This window comes from Augochlora pura, chromosome 9, assembly GCF_028453695.1.
Source record: "Augochlora pura isolate Apur16 chromosome 9, APUR_v2.2.1, whole genome shotgun sequence".
Classification (NCBI taxonomy): domain Eukaryota; kingdom Metazoa; phylum Arthropoda; class Insecta; order Hymenoptera; family Halictidae; genus Augochlora; species Augochlora pura.
This window is the reverse complement of record NC_135780.1, coordinates 8,856,425-8,862,218: the sequence shown is the minus strand read 5'-3', so window position 1 is coordinate 8,862,218 and position 5,794 is coordinate 8,856,425.

Genomic DNA, 5,794 nt, shown 5'->3' with positions numbered 1-5,794 from the left:
CCCCCCCCCCGCCCCCTCATCCCTCCCCCCTACTCCTCCCCGCCCGCCGTTAATCCAAACTCTACCGAGCCCCTGGCGAAAAAATAGCCGCACCGATCAAACGATCGTACTCCTCGCGCAAGCTCGAAACAAATGCCCGATTTAATAAGCAAACACGCGCTAACCTATGCAAATTGTATGCGACGTGAAATCGCGAATCGTGTCTCTTTTGTTTGCGATTTTAATGAATCCGAGATGATAGGGACGATAGTTTTTTAAATTGAGCGAAACGGGGGTCGAAGGAATCTGTCTCTTTTATTTACGATTTCGACGAATTCAAGATGACGGGAGAACGAGTTTTAAAATTGCAGGAAACGAAGGTTAACCCTTCCGCTCCGAACAACGGATATGTCCGTCATCCACGTGGAAACTCGCGGGGCCGAACGACGGATTTTTCCGTCATCCATATGAAAACATATGGCATACCGGTAAAATTCAAAATACACTGAATTGCCTTAGCGAAAGGGTTAAATATGACTGTGTTCCTTCTATTTATAATTTTAACGAGCTCAAAGGATAGGAAATATATTTTCGATGGGAAATATATTTTGAAATTGCAAGAGATAGAAGAAACCGTATATCTTCAAAATGGTGGATCAAAGTGGTGGAACAATAACCTAAAAATTGTGAGAAACTCAATGTCAAATGTAACTGTGTTCTTGTGCTATTTATTCTCTGTGCTATTTATAATTTTAATAAATTCAATACAATTTAGAAAAATGTTGACGAATTACCAGAAACAAAGCGCCAAATGAAATCGTGTCTCTTCTATTTATAATTTTAACGAATTCAAAATGACCGAACGCTGATTTTAAAATTACGAAGAACGAAATCGAAATTTGATCGTGTGTCTCTTCTATTTATAATTTCAACGAATTCAAAATACGGACCAATAATTTTCAAATTGCGAGCAACAGTGGTCCGATGAGCCCGTGTTTCCCGTATTAAAAATTCGAACAAACCGAAAAATATCGGAACAATGCATAGAAACTCGTGTATAATCTCCGCAATTTTACGTGTCACCGCTGCGTCAATTGCAAAAACAGTCGGCGAGCAAACAATCGTTTATTTCGAATCTAGTAACAACTACTATTAAAAAAAAAAACAACAGAAAGAAATACTTACACAGACGAAGGCCGGAACGGCGATTGGAAAAGTGTATTCCACCTGGTTGAGTCAGCACCAAATAGTTCTCCCGTTTATTCCCGGAAACAATACCGTGTTAGAAAATATCCGAAAACGCCGGAAAACCCGGTCGATCCATTTTCTCTCTTTCTCTCCCTTTTTTTTTCATTTTTTGTTTTTGGTGCGCCGAGCCAAACAAATTTTGCCGCCGGAATATGTGCGGCGCCCAATTAAAGCCGCGGTTTCTTCGGGGCGAAAAAGGTCCCGTTCCTTCCCGAGCACTCTTACTAATTATCCCGAGCCAATCCCGAGAAAGTGTACCATCCGAGGCGTTAAACGAGCCGAACAAACAAAACCAGTTACATAAATCGCCTTTAATTTCCGTCCAGCGGAAACGCGGCCGCACAATTGGGGAAACCCGTCGGGGAAACGAGGACTCGCGGCGTTCTCCCGGCCTCTGTTCCCTTTTTAAATGATCGCGATAGGCTTCCGCATCGGAAAGGGTGGTTCGAAAAAGGAGCAGGGGCGAGCCGCGAGAGGCGCGAAAACGCCGGGGAAGGCTCGAAGAAAAAGTTTCGGTGTACGCCTCCGCCGCGGGCTAACTTCATTTAAAAACACAACGAATTTCCTCCGCCCGGGAAATAGACGAAGACGTGTTTTTCCCTGGGAAAACTCCTGCCCGCCTCCAACGGCGGCGGCCACCGTTCCATTTCCATCTCTCTTTCTCCCGCCCAGCGCCTCGCCGCCTCGCCTCTTCCTCTTTATTCGACTCCGACCAGCTTCTCGATACTTTGAGCACGCTTTCGCACCTCGCGACCACCTTCTGGGCTTTCCCACCCCCCGCCACCCCCTCTTCGAACTCGCCGACGCGAACCGCCGGAGCTAAAAACCGGCTGCTGCTAATTCTTCGCGTTAGGCATCGCCGATCTGCACCGCGGAAGTCGTTTCCGTCGATCTTCATAAAAACTTGCATTCTTTTTTTCAATAGTTCCTCTCTGGAACTTAATCGGTAATTGATTTCTATCTCGCGTCGTAAATTATATTTTACTGTTCTGTGACGTTAATGTGTGACACTAGCGTGTAATGATTAATAATTTAATAATTATAATAAGATACGATATGTCGTATACAACGTAGCAGTGTTATAATTTATAAATTACGCCACGCATATATTATTTATTTTAATTGTTCATTGATTGAGTTTGAAATATTATTGCATTAATTAAATTTTTAGACCATTTGTATCAGAGTTTATCAATATCAATAATGTAGCAACATTAATGTTAATATGGATATTAATCTTGTGAATGAATAAGCTTTGAACCTTGTATGAAATGTTATTCGAATTTATTAATATCCAATTCTGTCTTTTATTTTTTAAATGGACATCATTCATGCAATGAGGTCCTTTGAAACAACTGTTTCCATTACATAAATTTTCTCCCAGGCATCGTTCACGAGTTATTAATAAAAAAAAAAACACTAACCGATGAGATGAAAGCTCCACTAACGCGAAGTAGCCGATCCAATGAGCAGAAATAGCCATCATCTGCTCCTGGTTCAGTCGCCTCGCGCTAGTTAATCTCGCCTCTCATTGGCCCATGCTTTTCGTTAATAACTCGTTAACGATGCCTCGCAGAAAAATTTTGCAAAGGAAAAATTTGCTTGAAATGGCTTCAGGTATCTCCTATCTCCAAATTACAATATTGATCATTTTTTGAACATCCTACGTATAACAACGGCGACTTCAGACGTACGTGAACAGCAGGACATTTCAAAACGATTGCAACGAAAATCGAACAAACGAGATTGACAATTGTGCTTCTTTGATCGCTACGTTAACATCGCGGTGCGACGAAGAGAAAGATTCGGATGTTCGTTAAAGAATGATCGATAGCCTGCCGGTGTCCTGATCACGGAAGCTCGCAAACGAGGTCGCACCTACGGAGCACGTCGTCGCTAATACGCCGGTATCAACTGGCTGGATCACTGAGCGTATTAAATCATACTGTCAATGAGGACTCAACAGCCGCCGCCACGGCGAAATCAGACGAGGACTTAACACGATGCTGTATTAACGCGCGATATATCGCTCCCCGGGATTATTAGCAGCATCAATTTCAAGTGTCGGCGAGCTTTCTAAGTTCCGGCGAAGTAATCAATTTCACGGCGACATATCAACGCGCCAAAACTCAGATTCTTGGCTCATTTCGAACGATAATTTCATTATATTTGCGCGTACATCGGACGATTAATTCCACCGTTTAACACGCCGGTTGCTGCTTCGGTGTTTTCCTTTTGCATATTCCATGGTACAGTCTCACGCGTCAGAACTACACCCCTGCATAATTAGCGAGACTGTTCGACGGAGCGGTGACTCTTCGATCGATTAAAATAAGCGTTTGTTAGGGGGGGGGGGGGGGGGGGGGGGGGGGGAGGTATTTGGGACATGTTCCGATCGATGACAAGTGGAATGGACGTTTTAAGACGATTATTATTCGTCAGAAATTGTTCTATCGATTCTATTATAATTAGAATAAATAAATCGATAAACTATGAACAAAACACTTTACGTTCTATCATTTTTATTCGATTATTTTCTGTATGAATTCTCTCGTCTTCGAAAATCTTATTCGAATGAATTCCTATTGGAGCAAAATCTCATTTGGATAATCTATCGTCTAGATCAGGGCTTCTTAAACTTTTGTCATTCACGACCCCATTTATGATTGCGAGTTTCTTGACGACCCCATACAAATATAAAAGAAAAATAAATTAATATTTTTTGATGATTTATTTATTAGGTAACAACAACGAATTTATTAGTTAATTTATTAGTTATATTAGTTAACAAATGCGCGTGTCTAGATGCTGCAAGTCCACTGTATTCCGCCAACTCTAGTGATGTTATAAAATGGTATATATAAATATTTGACATTAAAATCTCTCGCGTCCGCAGAATTTTGCTACGCGACCCCATTTGGGGTCGCGACCTATAGTTTAGGAAGCCCTGGTCTAGATAAACTAATATTCGATTGGACATTTATACAATAGCATCGAATAAAAATTTATTCCTTATCCTTTCATCCCTTATCTGTATAAGACGTACGAAACGTGTGTGCAAATATTAAGTCGAGTCATAAACACGTACCGTTTCTTTATCAGTCACTTATTTTATTTCTCTCCTTTGCTTTTCAATTTTCCTATGTGTTTTTCCTTATTTTTTCTCATTTTACTTATTCCGAACCCTTGTCTATTCCGCGAAAGCAAGAACTGGTTTCTCCGACGGCTCGCGGAGGGTAAATACGAACAATAGATTCCAGCCAGCTGCACCGGAATTTATTTACGACTCGCTCTGATAATTTCAGCGGCGTTCGCGTTACCAATAACCAGGGAACGGTGCAACAACGGTATAAACAACGCCGTGCGGGCCGACGATCGGAGTCACGCAAAGTGTTCGCCGATTGCCAGCTCGGGGGTCCGCAAAGATGGCGGCGGACGGGGGCCGATTGAAACCGGCCAGAACGGTAGAATCGAATGGAGCGAAGCTGTCACGTTCGAGAGACACGCCTTTGTCTGGACGGTTGACAGAGTTCTTTCTCGTGCCGTTTTCCCTCGCACAAAGTCGGCGAGAGAAAGAGAGAGCGAGAGAGAGAGAGAGTCTTGGCCGCCTTTAACCGTGTCGGGGACCAACACGCAACGGGGCCGCCACATGGACGCTCTCTGCTGGAAGACGCCTCCGTCCTTGCTCCGAGGCGGTCAACGAATCACGGGGGATAAATCTCCAGGAGAAGGCGACTCGGAAGATTAAAAAGACACTGGGGCCGCCAAAGGGAGGCGAAAGGGAGCCGAAAGGGAGCCGAAAGGGTGGCGAAAGGAAGAGGAACGTGAAGGAAAGCCGAGCGAGACGGGAAGTCCGGCAGCGTGGACGGATCACGGTGTTTGGAGAGGAACACGTGCACAGAGATATATACAGGATGTACCAGAAATGTCTAGCTATCGGGTGATTGGAGATACCTCGAACCATTTTAAGTAACCTTTCCCTTTACAACAATATTCTCCGAGGCGAGGATGACGAGATATTAACGATTAACGATGGCCAATGAGTGTGGCTGACGCGAGGCGGCTGAGCCAATGAGCTTCATCTATTAATAAAAAAAATAAAATAAATAGAGTAAATAAAGTAAATAAAGTAAATAAAGAGAAATAAAGTAAATAAAGCAAATAAAGTAAATAAAGTAAATAGAGTAAATAGAGTAAATAGAGTAAATGGAGTAAATAGAGTAAATAGAGTAAATAGTGTAAATAGAGTAAATATAGTTGCAAATAGTGTAAATAGTGTAAATAGAGTAAATAGAGTAAATATAGTTGCAAATAGTGTAAATAGTGTAAATAGCGTAAATAGAGTAAATACAGTAAATAGAGTAAATAGTGTAAATAGTGTAAATAGTGTAAATAGAGTAAATAGGGTAAAAAGAGTAAATAGAGTAAATAGAGTAAATAGTGTAAATAGAGTAAATATAGTTGCAAATAGTGCAAATAGAGTAAATATAGTTGCAAATAGTGTAAATAGTGTAAATAGAGTAAATAGAGTAAATAGAGTAAATAGAGTAAATATAGTTGCAAATAG